Source organism: Passer domesticus, chromosome 1 (assembly GCF_036417665.1).
Source record: "Passer domesticus isolate bPasDom1 chromosome 1, bPasDom1.hap1, whole genome shotgun sequence".
Classification (NCBI taxonomy): domain Eukaryota; kingdom Metazoa; phylum Chordata; class Aves; order Passeriformes; family Passeridae; genus Passer; species Passer domesticus.
In genome coordinates this window covers 142,352,182-142,366,185 of record NC_087474.1, presented here as the reverse complement: position 1 = coordinate 142,366,185, position 14,004 = coordinate 142,352,182, and the positions used below count along the sequence as shown (strand labels likewise).

Below are 14,004 nucleotides of genomic sequence, written 5' to 3'. Positions count from 1 at the left end.
AGTGTAATAATTTTCTGTTACAGACCACAGTTCTGCTAAAGAAATTTAATCCTTTTTCCAATATGGAAAGAAGCCAACTGTAAAGTTTACTGCAATTTCAGTAAGTGTGTGAACTCCAGGAGCATTGATTGAAATAACCCCTTCCTCCTCCCTCAAAAAAAAAACAACCCCCCCACTCCAATAGGCTACTCGGACAGATAAATCTTTCTCTCTATTTTCCCTCCCCCCCAAGTTGTACCTTCAGCACAGGCAGAACTTCCCCAGATCAGAGGACACTGTCAGCGCAGGCTGACCAATCTCAGAGGGTTTTTTTCCTCTTTTTTTTTTCCTTCAAGATACTCCGTGTTAACAGCTTGAGGGGGTTCAATCAGCACTGCTTTGATCTCGGCTGGAACTATAATTATTTAACATTGTTACAAGGATTTCTATAATCCATCCTACCATTAAATCCCTTTTACACCCTCATCTTCTGAAGGCTAATCTGCATCCGTACACTCAGTTTGTCTCTTCAGCTGGTTTCATCAGGCTCTGGCATTCTCCAACATCCAGAGTGATGGTTCTTTTTTTTCTAATGAAATAATTTTCTTTCAAATTGAAAAGCGCAAAAGGTCCTGTGCATTTGCTACCTTTTGATGAGATAGCTATATAACACCAATATAATCCACTGTTTGCTGCAAACTTCCTCCCAATTTCATCAAATTCATTTTCTCTGTGGTGTTTTCACTGAATTGATGATACTTATGCATGTGTTATATACATAGCTGAGGAAAAAAAAAAATCAAATGAACATGAGCAGATGCCCTTTGAAAATACAGCAGAGCCAAGAGCAGCAATAGTGTGCTCATTCCTCTTGTACTCTCTTTGATAAATACTGTAGGAAACACTACACCTAAACTTAGAAAGCCAGGTAAATAAAACTGGAATGCTTGAAGAGAAAACAGAAATATTTTATAATTATAATGCATGAAAGACACACCACATGGAAAAAGAACTTTAATAGAATCAAAGGAAATAAATGAAAGAAAATTAATACAGAGCAGAGTGAAAATTAAGGACATGAACAAAATCATACCAAGAATATAAAAGGAGATGATCAGAAATTATGAATTATCAAAAGGGAACAGGAACAACAAAACACTTTCCTTTTTACTTGGGAAACAAAACTTGAAAAGGAAAATATTTCTTCAGCACATGTATGAGTGCATTGGGGAAACTGCCTCTGCTGCACACGTTTTGTTAATTGTTTTTAAGTAGCCAGCCTGTAAAGATTTTTGCTCCACTAAGCACTGCTGGATTTCACCTCAACAGCTCCTGTGCTGTGACCGTCTGCGTGGATGAAGGAAGGGGAACACAAGTGCAGGCAGAGAGGAATGATAAATAGAACAGGGGAGTATCACCAGGCCATGAGCACAAGAGAGAAGCACATGTAAGCTTAGCTGCTGCAGTTTTCATATAAAGTAAATTCAGTTAAATAATCTCATGCCTTCTTCCTCACAATGCATAGGAATAGGAATTCCTCACAATGTTTTTACTGCCATAAGGCAAATAAAAAATAATATATGTGGACTTGTTCTATTACTACAAATACTGCATAAGGGAAGCAAAAGTTAAAGAGTAGGAAGTGTCTGCATAAAAGAAAAATTGAAGAAAAAAGTTGATAAAAATACAAATAGAATGCACCACAGTTAAGTAACTGGCACTGAGATAATAAAAGAGTGTATTTTCTTTTATTCCCCCAAACTGCAAAGGCAAGTTTTAGTTTATCAGCTGATGCTTGAAAAAGTCATTAAGCAACAATCATAATTCCAAAATACTCTTTGGAGTTAGGTAAATAATTAAAATAATAGGCAGTAAATATAACTGATCTTCGGAAGGAGAAATGAAGAGCCACTGGTGATTCCCACAGGGTATTTCAGGATATCCCTTCAGTCACACTTATGGTATTTTTTATTAAAAAAACTAAACTAAAAGACAAAAAAACCCTGAAAATAGTTCCTTTAAGAAAAGAGTTGTCCTTACGAACATTTTGGACATCATATATCACAATCCTTTTCTAGCCCTGCACAATATTTAAATATCTTCTTCTCCTCACAATTCTTTATATTGGTATATTCCCATATACAGTTATAGTAAAATATACACAGTTATGGTAAAATCATAAATTAAATTAAAACAACACAAGACTGTATGGCACCACAAGACTGTATCCACAGATATAATCAGAGTCACAAAACAGGGGTTTTTAAAATTTAAAATAAATAAGAAAACATTGCAGAATCCAAATTATTTTCCCATTAAAAAGTTACCATGTTAGACCCTACTATGTGGCTATGAAATGAATAACAGCCTCAAGACTTAGTTCCTATTTCTCAAAGCAAAAGAAAATATATTTACTTTAAGAAACATATATGAGTCAAAACGTCTTAAGTATTTTAATTAAAAACTGTTTCAAAATAGTAAGTTAAAAATCAAGCAAATTCATTAAAAAATTCTCTGTAATTAACAGAAACTGAAGCAGCTACAATTTGACATTCACTGTATTCAGAATTCTTTGTATTGAAGTAATTTAGTTCACCTTTAAGACCTTTTACATTTCCAGAGTAGAAAGGGGTCTTTAGTATTGCTTTGATTTCCATCCTTGTTAATTTATTCAGGCTGGCAGTTTGCTGAGTACGTAGAAAGTACCATGATATAGGCAGATCCTTCCTGGAAGAGTTTCTGAGCTAAAGCCACAGTCCTATGAACACATTTATGCTGAGCTTCATGCATGTGGGTAGTTCTGGTTTTTAATGGAATGCTCACACACATTAAAATATAAATCTTAAAATATTTTTCAAAATGAGAGCCTAGATGAACAGATGTGTTTTTCTGAAAGATTTTTTTTTGCCTTACTACCTGTAGAGAAAAAAATAAAGTAAGACTTACTGATTCTATCTTTAAACGCCAGTTAGTCTGGACAGATAGATTTATGCATGGATTTCTTGTACTCTTCTGTGAAATCTTTTTCATGGAGACCTAGCATATTTTCAGGTGCCCAGAAGTGTACTTGTTCTTCTCCCCATCTAATAAAAAAGTGCAAGCAGATGAACACTCCCCTGGTGACTGTGCCTAGCAATCTTTCTCCTGAAGAGTACATTTGTGAGTCTTGTGCAAAGGATACATGTATTCATTAACTAACCATTAACAGACTAGGTATTAACACCATTGTCATCAATGTGTACTTTTATATTTACTTCAACAGAACCAGAAATTTTAATTATTTATTTGAGATTCTTAAATTTAAAGAGCAAGTTTGATGAGCTTGACATAAAATAACAAATTTCTGCCCCCCATTCAAATTTAAGAAAGCATAAGTAACTGCTAAATTTGCAGATATAGCTATATCACAGAATCTATAACACTTATTACTTCATTTCTGGAGAGAAGACACTGTTAAATTTAGTGATATTTGACAGCAAAATACTCTACAAATAGTCCCCTGACATGCATGGGGCATCAGACAGTGATGAGTATTTCAGCTGAAGATGGCCATGTTGGGTTACAGCAGTCAGCTTCAGTATTTGGTATTCTTTATTTATGGGTACATACTGCTTAATATAGTAAAGCAAAGTTCTGATTCTGATGAGCAAAATAATGCTGTATTTCACAGTTATGATGTCATCAAAGGACTACATTTCATGGCTTTAACATCTTTGCAAATATATACATAAAGTGGTATCCCCAAGGATCACTACCTGCTAGGGCTGCCTGAGGTCCACCAAGGTGGACCTCCTTAAATTCCATTTAATGTACATTAACATTTGAATATCAAGGAAGTCTAAATAGCCTGAGAGTAGAAAAGGTATTCTCAGTTTCACACTCTGTAGCATACTTGCCATATTACATGAATTTTTCTATATATTATGTGCTGTGTTATCTTCAATTCCCTCTTTTTAAATTTCAACACACTATATTCCTTTTATGCATTTATCTGTGCATATATGCTTCATATATTATATGTAATTACAAAATTACAACTCAAGTGAATTTCATAAAATACATAAACTATCTATCACACAGTCTCAGAATTTCAGATCTTGAAAATAGAATTTGATTGCTTTATTCACTCTAAATCAGTATCATTGTAATATCAGCCTTAAGCAATATGGGCTGCTAAAATAATTTGGTTCCATTTTTCCAAAAAGGAAAACTGATAGGATTATTTTCGTGATAAATTAATTTTACCATGTAATTGCAATTACAACTTCTAATTAATGAAGGGTTTCAGCCTCACTAACTAGGTCAGCATTTTTCTTTAAAAAATATATCATTTTTTCTCTTTAGATAAGTATCATGATATGTCCAAGCATTGGGAAACACACAGCATTTTTACAGGGCAATGATCCTAGAAGCTAAGAAATGGTGAAACTACTATGACGTACTTTCTAAAAAATGCAAGACATTTTTTGTCTCTTTTGTGAGAAAAATTAAAAAGCAAGCAGAATGGCAAGTCTTTTTAAGAGGAAAGATCAGTTTCTTAGTACTATTGGAGTATTTAATTTCTTGACTGAGCTTCCCAGTAGACAGAACACTGAACAATGTGAGACCAATGAATCAGCTGAGCAACTAATCTCTTACATCATGGTTGTCAATACCCATATGCATTACAGGATATATTGACAAGAGGCAGAATCCAAGGAGATTGACTTCTCTGTAATCAGATGCATTCCTACAGAAAAGCATATCAGAAACCTAAAGCTTACTTTCATCATGTAGAACAGACTCCAACACTCCTGATTGCCATTGCTTTGCAGGTAACAGATTTAAAGGTACCATAGCAATATGCAAGGACACTTCTTCAGGGTCCCCTGAAGATGTCTTCTGGCACATTTATACCATTTTAAGCCCTACATCCCTGTCAACTACCTTATCATTCTTTGATGACTCATACATTGCGGCATGACAATATAGAAAAAAAAAAACCAAGTAAGTTGCAACTATTAAAATAATGAGTAGCAGGACAGGATGAAACAAAATAATTTCCTTGGAAGACGCTCAAAATTTGATGGCTAAAGTGTTACGGATATAGTAATTAAACTAAATGATAGCTCTTATCGGAATGCAACACACCAAAATATCTGTTGTTTCATTGCAGGGGATTTTTTTGGTGTTTTTGTTTGTTTTGTTTTTTGGGGGGTTTTTTTGGCTGCTAGAAATAGTCACATATTTAGAGAGCACCTCCTAAAGAAAAGTTCCATGGAAAGTTGATATCCAACACAGAACTTTGAAAAATAGTCAGTATCAAATGTGAAGCAGTTCTGTAATAGGGGGAAAGGGGGGGGGTTCCTGAGAATAAGTAAATAAAAATAATAAAGTAGAAATCACTACAGTAAAATTATTAAGTAAATAAATTATAATATTATACATACTTTATCAGATAGCAACAAATGATATGAAGTATTTGCGATGTTGTATTACACAAGCCCTGAAAATTGGACTGTGGTCAACTTAAGAAAACTCTGACTGGATGCATATCATGAGTGCTTTCCAGACAGTCTTTTTTTTTTTTTTTAATGATAGCTAGTATCTATTTATACATGTAAGCCAAAGATTTATTAAGTGATTAGTAATTTTGGCACTACACTGTAAGTATCAAAGTTCAGATAACTGAATGAAGAGGTTTTTTTTCATACAATGATGTAATTTGAAATTCAGTCTCCTGGGCTGAACCACCCATCCCAAAATGCATACACAAGACACTCTGGAACAGTATTTCCCTACTGTATACATTGTATTACCTTTCAAAATTATCCAAAATAGTCCATCATTGTGGGTTTGTGCTGATGAAGCATCTTATAAATCAACACATTTATACTGCCATAAAATTAGAGCAGCAAAGACCTGAAGAAGCCCACCCCAAGTATATTCTCTCAGTAAAATATGATTTTTACAGCTTTATCCCAAATGTTTGAAATATATCAGACAATATTGTTTTCTAAAATAAATAAGGCAATGTGTAATCATGCAATATTTACTTAAAACAAAGCTATGTAAAATATGGTGAAGTTTTTCTACCTGTAATCCCCAAAAACATGTTATGAAGTCAGCTGTTCAAGATTTTCACTTTGAATACATTGCTTAAAAGTCCTCAGACATAAAGAGGAGCAAAGGGAAAGAGTAAGCTATGATGGGACAGTTTGATTGACTTCTTTTGGAACAAATCATAACAGATGAAATGTATACACTGGACTGGCTGCCCACACTACCATAACAGATATTTGCAAGCATCTTCCCCATGAATATGATTTCGTATGCTCTAGACTAAAAATAGTTTTTGGAATCAACCATGATAATTAAAGAGCACATTCAGAACACTCCAAAATCTTTGTCAGGGGGAGAGGAGGGTAGGAACAAAATGTCCTCTACACAGCTATTTTAGAATGTCTAAGGTAATCAGCTGACTGCAGGAAAAACTAAGAGTTACAGCTTTCCAAACACAGGCTTTAATTATTGTTACTTCTGCTTACTGAAATATCTCACTAGTTTTTACTCTGAACCACACTTCTGAATATTTGATTCTGGGGTTTCTCAGATTCCATTAGAACATGCTCAAAGAACTACACATTCTGTAATTAGATAAAAATGAGGTCTGATGCTATTAAGACAGCCATTCTTACTTTTGCTATGTTGATGAATAAGTGCTGAGTGACTGCATAAAGGAGTTTACTGCAGCATTTCTATATGATGACCACTACTGCACTTTACAAAAACCCTTTGCACATACCCTTGTCTGAAGCCTAAATCAAGGAGTGAAAATAAGATCTACTGTTAATTTCATCTTCCTTTTGAGAATGCAACAGTAAAGCAACCTACAAATTAAATGTGGCAATTAAACCTAAACCCAAATGTTTGCTAAACTGGTCTCACTGAGCTAAACACAGAAAGTCAATGTCAGAATTGAGAGAGGACTTTGCTCTTAGTTCCAGTTCCATGACCACAACATCCAGTTTCCTCTTCTCACTCTGAACCACCCTGAACTGTGCAATTTTGAGAGTAACTACAGTATCACACATAACACTAAATTTTTTACTCTCAGCAAATGTTAGTCCTTTTGAAAGGAAGTACAATGGTTCCTGGCAATAATTTTTTGTTGTTTTATTTATATTATTCCAACTTTTATCTTATGATGCCGTAAGAGAAAGTAAATATAGTGGCTTTTGAAGGTTTAGAAGGACACTGTACTGTGAAAATCAAAATATTTTCTTCAATGAACTTCTGAACACAGAAGTCATCACTGAAACGTGCCAATTTAAGAAATGAAGTCACTAACATCTCTCAGTAGGTATTTGTATCCAACTACTGGACTACACCTTAAGTGCATGAAATAATGCTGTGCTGTGAATATGGTTCAATATATTGACACATCCATTTTTCAACTGTTCAAGCCAGTGTTGTCATGCAGTACTCTGAATGCAATAATCTTAGCTGAATTAACAGAAAAAACACAACAAAGAACAAAATACTTGTGGACTGATTACATGTTCCTTTTGATTCTCACTCAATCTGTTTCCAAAACCAGACACTTTCCCAGTCCTCTGCCACTACCAGGGTGAAATATTGCCTTTATGGCCAAACTACACTGAAGGCAGCTGAAAAGTGCAAAGCTTCTTGCCAGCCTCTGCAGGTCCCTTGGTGCATGGAATGACAGGAAACAATGTATTGTAATGCAGATGTTCATTGATTCCCCGCAGAATTTCACAGGAGTCCTTCACTGTGTGACCTACAGGGATTTGTACTTTACATAATATCCACTATGTAGCGTATCATGTCCAAAGTGAAGTACCTAGTGAATCTGATGATTCTTCCCTTGCATATGCCTTCCCCAGCTATCAACTTTTTTCAGAGAACAAGAAGTCTTTTGTGCTTGAAACATAAATGCCAATCAAAATAGAATACATTTCAAATATGTATCACCTTTCATTCAAAGGTCAAGGACTTTTACCAGTCAGGCCAATGTTCTCCTGTTGGGTGTACAGAAGTACAAAAAATACCGTAAGATACCAGATAATTTTCAAGCCTACCTACTTGTCCTAATTTTGGCCAAGGACAGGGTTAATTTTGCACAGTCTGGAGCTGTATGTGCATGTCCATGTTATTCTATACTATGCACGTCATCACTGGGAGGGAAAGCAAAGGATCCTCACCTCCAAGAGGGAGGGTTATGGCTTGTGGTTGGGAAGAAAAGGTGGCACATGGAGGGTGTGCCCAGTCATTTTGTTCTTTGGCTCAGTGTTGTGCCACGTTGATAAGCATTTTCCATGTAAAACACCCTCTCTTACATATGCAGTTGTTATTAGGATTGTCACTAGAATTGCTCATTTTTTTTTATCCCATTGTTGTTTCTACTAGTGTTTACTCAACCCATCATGTGTCTTTTGTATCTCCCACTGGAGTGAGAGAAGAGTGAGTGTTGGAGAAGGAGGGGCACTAAATTAGGGACTGCCACTTCTCAACCATGACCCTGACCCAAAAACTCACCCACCTGAAGATCAAGATGGTCTCCAAAGAATAACTTACACCTAACACACTGAAAATCAAAAATATGTCAAATAAATATTTCACAAATGGACAAATAAAAAACAGAAATAGTAAATGAATGGAATGCCATTAAAAAAAAACCCAACTAATATATTTGAAGGTTCTAGGTAGTTTCACTTTCCTGAAGCATTTTGACTTGGATAAAAATTAAGTTCTGAGTTTGAAAAGATTCTAAAAGGCTAATTGTTTAAATAAAATTGAAGTTCTCCACATGTGAAATGTATATGCAAGATGTTACTTCTAAACTAGCCTCATTTCTATAGAAACTGATTTTGAAATTAAATTTAAATTTACATATATATGCAAACAATAACAATAATATATTAATAATATCAATTATACAATATGTATCATACAGAATATTATGTTAATAATACAATGATAAGGAAATGGCATTCCAACTGACAAAACAGTTGGAATGTTTGACAAGAGCTCCAGTATTCAGTGATGATGTCACTGGTTTTTATATTTTAGGTTGCAAGTAAAATGAGACAATCCATGTCTCCAAGTTTACAGAATCCTACAATATTTGCACCATGCATCATGAAAGTGATTCTACAGAAGTCACCACAGGAAGTGACATTATAATAAGAAATATGTCTTAGTTTTCAAAATTTATTACTGCCTATTCTTATGAATTTAGAGTCATTATTTTACACCTCAATTTTCTCTTAAAGCCATGGTGACCACTATTTCTGGCAGAATTTCATTTTGTCAGGTGTGACCATAAGTAAAATTTCTCCCCATCTATTACACATGATCAATGTAGGTCATGCAACAGCCTCATTCCTAGAAAAGTCAAAACTGCTCACAGAAAAGATGACAGTGAAATTTTGGCTGCTACTTGCATGTAGCATGAATTCACCCAGCTGCTCTCACATTCTCATCCTTCAGGTCTGTACAGGGAGCAGTCCACCAATAGTATCAACTGCCTTGAACAACAGAGAACCTCTGCACTACGCATGTCAAATGTAAATAAAAGCTTCATTACACATGGCAAAGAACAGCTCTGGGCATGGAGGCCAAGCACAGCCATGGTTTTCTGCTGGGAGGCTTCCTTAGCCTTTAATCAGGAGTCAGCACACAAACTACCTCTGGAGAATGTTCCTTGCAATGCTACAGCTTCTGCACTTTGGGATCTGCTTGGGAAGAGTGACCGCTGGCCTCAACCAAAATCATGACAGGCACCATTTTAACACTTATTTACTATTCCCCTTCTGTTACTACTGAATATATTAACACAGGACTCGCATATTTTTTCTTCCACTTCTTAGACCAGCATCCTCTCATTATGAAGCAAAGACTCTCATCATGTAAAGAGAGAGAGGTGCGACCCAGAGAAAGGTCTGCAAGAGGAAGCAGCTGCTACAGCCAACAGAATAATTCATCAATCCCAGCTGCTCACAGCAAGATTGACATCTTCATGCTCCTATAAATGGTGCCAGGTTTCACACTAAGAATTACTTTTTAAATACTACATATTTAAATACAAGTTCTTACAATCATTTAATGATCTAAGAAACTCAGCTTTTGTTACAAAAAATGGGGCAACAGGGTAAACCTCAAGAGTTCTAGTTTTTAGAAGACATTTGGCAATAAGTATAAATTATATACTGTGAAGTCTCTAAGTTACAGACTAACTAAGTACTAACTACATCATAAAGGTTAAACAAGTTGAACATAGTGCAAGTATATTTCAGTAACACTGGTATTAGTGAATCAGACCTAAAATGGACTAATGCAGACGTCTGCAGATCAAGTTTCAGGTAAGCAACACAAATCGGGGCTATGCATGAAAAAGAACTGGGAAAACTGCAGTCCTTGATGACTTTGATAAATTCTATATACAAGACTGATAATTATTTAAAATCCTGCATTTAATGCCAAGCTGTGGTAACTCCTTAAAACAGATTCATACCATAATCCAAAATACAAGACAGCAATCTAAGAGCACCTCCCTTAAAAGAATATAAGTGTCAAAACAAGACCTGCAGTGCAAAGGTTAACTCAATGAGTCTTAGACCCTTACTTTTGTCATTTTATGTCCAAATGGCCTCCTCCTAGTTCAAATTGTTGATGGAAACCAGATCAAGATCCACAGAAATCCTTCCCTGCTTCAACCAGGTTCCCTCCCAACCCCTGGAGCCTCGGAGCCCAGCTCTCTGCTTTTAATCCAATATCCACTTCACTACAGAAGATTTATTTAGTCTGCTCTTGTTTCATTACGGGTTCCAAAAGTCTGTGGTGATTTTTGACACTTTGTTATAATGTTTGTGTGACCCCCCCCCCCCCCCCACCGCCTCCTCACATACCACACCACCCAGCCTCATTTTCATATGGATACAAAGCATCGGGATAAAATGATGGTTCATTATAGTGGTACAGAGCTCTTATCTTCATCCGGCAAGAGTCATTTCCTTCCAAAGATTGAAATGCAAATGTGAAAATTAATGATAACTGCATTATCTGATAGCAGAGATAACACCGATTCACTGTCAGAGTAACACACAGTCGTTCTATGATTTCCTCTGCTTCTTCACAATATTCTTCTTACTGTCAGACTATATCTATGGTTAACTATGTTTCATGGATTTTTGTTAATTTACATCAAATAGCATTTCCAAGATCTTAAATCTACCACATTTCCCCAATCAAAAAGGAAACAAAATCAGGACAGTAATCTCCAAGTCCTTCTTAGGACTGGTTTAAAAAGAAAGAAAATAAAAAAAAAAAAAAAAAAAAGAAAAATTAAAAAAGAAAATAAGAAAAGAAAAATAAGTAAAAAAGGGGGGGAGGGGGAAGGCTATCATTAATGTCTACTTCCATCTTGCAGTGGTCTACCAACCATTCCACTCTGTATTATACAGCTTTGTTTTGTAACCCAAACTTTTTATAGTATTACTAAATAATGCAGAGTAAACCCAACAATCAATACATATTTGCAATGATTCTTACGAATCATTACAGGAAATCTATACAGAAAAGATTTTCCAAGTACCTTTTATAGCAGGTAAAAATGTGAATCTGGTATGCCCAATGTTCACTACAATTTTCTGATCTACAACTCACTAAAGCAATACACCAGAATTTACATTAAAGGCTGTTTCAATCTTTTATTGAATATTAACAGCAGCATAGGTCAATGAAACATCATTTTGAAGTGCTATTTTATTTCCAGTATACCATTTTTCTTAACATTTCTGATACATTTTAAGAAAAACACCAACCTGTAAGAGTAATTAAAGGAAACTATAACATGCTACATTTAACTATCCTTAGTTCTTTTTTCAACTGTTCTCTGATACATGTGTTCCAGTGATGATGGGTCTGCTGAAATGAGTAACATGAGTTGCAACTTCATTCCGATTTATTACTGTCACTACCAGAAATCCGGTTGATTTACTGGAGGCAGAATTTTACACATGGAAAACTTTCCCTTTATGTGGAGATAAAGGCAAATAATACATGCAAAAAATCACTGTGAACTGCCAATAAAAGTTTTAGGCCTTTTACACTGCATGGCAGGGGTTTTTTTCACTTGGGTTTTTTTTAACATTTTGGAAATGTGGACAAATCACATTTTCTCACATTCTAAGCAGAATTCAGATACAATTCCAAAGAACTTCAGAGACTGATTTTCAAGCTATCCAATTGACAAAATCACCCCATTCTGATAAGCCCATAGGAAAGACATGCAACCTTATGACTTATAAAAGTAAGAGCTCACAGAAGGAATAAGGACAATCTAGTGTAGTGCACAGGAATTAAGAAGAAAGAGATCCAGTTCTTCCTTAGAACAAAGACTTTTCTGAATGGCATTAATTTCACCTTTGGAAATGCCCTACATTTAGTTCTTCAACTGGTAACAATGTTTCTCTGTCTTAAAAGCCAGATACAACTTCACTGATGGCTGAAGCACTCATTGTTTGTTGTAATTGCAGGAAGAAAGTCACAAGAATGGCACTCACAGGGTGGTGCACTGGATTTGGAAAAACTTTTTGCTTTAGTCAGTGCTAGCAAATTGCATCCCATCTGCCAACAGGAAGAAAATGGTTCCCTTGCACATTACAAAATCAGTATGTGTTGTCTTAAACTCTGTTGTGTTGTTTCATCTCTACAGAGTAATTGAGAATTACACAATAGAGAAAAGCATAAAGAAGTTATCATTCTTTACATAGTTTTAGTAAACAGTTACTGAAGAAATAAAAATTGGGAATAGCTTATATGAGACCTGCTTGTACACCCAAATAGTACAATATTTATAAAAGCAATAGATAGCATTCTCATTTATTAATTGCATATTATTTACAAGGAATTATCATGGTCAGTCAGTCTAATTTCTGCCCCAGTGAAATCTATCTCATTTTTAAAGTCCAGTGTTTGCCACAGAACTTGATAATGTTCTTTAGGAAAGTATCTCATCCTGAATGCAAATATTTCTAATGACAGATAAGTGACTTTTCATAAAATGTTTCAATAATGACTTTTTAAGCACTAAAATCCATTCTTTGTGTCTGAAACTTTGGAGCTTCAACATCTATTTAATCCTCTGATATTTGCTAGAAAGAGGTGGTCATTGTTATCAGATTTTTGCTCTGAATTTAAAGTAGTTTGCAATCAGATTGCCCTTTAATATAACTTTAATATATCTTTGATAAAATAAATAGGGAAAGGACCTAGACTTTTCCATAATACCAGTCTTTTCAACTTTCTAGTGGCTCTTCTCTAAACCTGTTACAAATTTTAACATCATTCTTGAAGTGTGACCACAGGACACAGAACCCTGTTTCAGCATCAAACAAGACTGCTGACCAGACAAGGAAGGTAATCTGAGAAGCCAAACACACCCTTTTAGCCATAACCCTCCCTTTGGGCGCAAACCCATTTCACTGAATCTTAAGACATTTTCAGATACCCTGCTTTCTGATGCTCCTACAGGTCTTTTACAATTGTAACAATTCTATGAAAGTATTTATTTACCTTCTCATAAGCTCATAACTTTATATTTAATCACTCTGAAACCAAAATATTTCTGCAGCTAACATCGCAAGTTATTCAGGTCTGCCAATAGCAATATCTACCCATTATTCAACATTTTTAAAAATTTAAAACATACTACAAAAAACTAATTATAATTTAGCTCACATTATGTATTATGTTGGTTTTTCAGGACATATTTTTCTATAAGCCTATACAGATTGGCATTCTTATAACTCCCTCTTAATAAAAGCATCCTACAGTACTTATCCCCTTATTTCCAGTAGGACCACTGCCATGTGGACAGGTCTGTCACTACGCACACCAACTTTTACTGGTTTTGAACACATTTGAGAAATCATATCAAAACCTCAAAACCTCTTCAGAACTGAAGTTTATCACTAGAGCTGGGTCACCTAGCTCCTAAAAAAGTTAAACTCAAACCATCAC

General features: G+C 35.1%; 1 protein-coding gene across 4 annotated transcripts in view; it reads right to left on the bottom strand.

Annotated features, from left to right (window-relative positions):
- Positions 1-14,004, bottom strand: part of ZFPM2 (zinc finger protein, FOG family member 2) — a 306,033-nt gene that overhangs the window by 214,918 nt on the left and 77,111 nt on the right. The window lies entirely within an intron of this gene.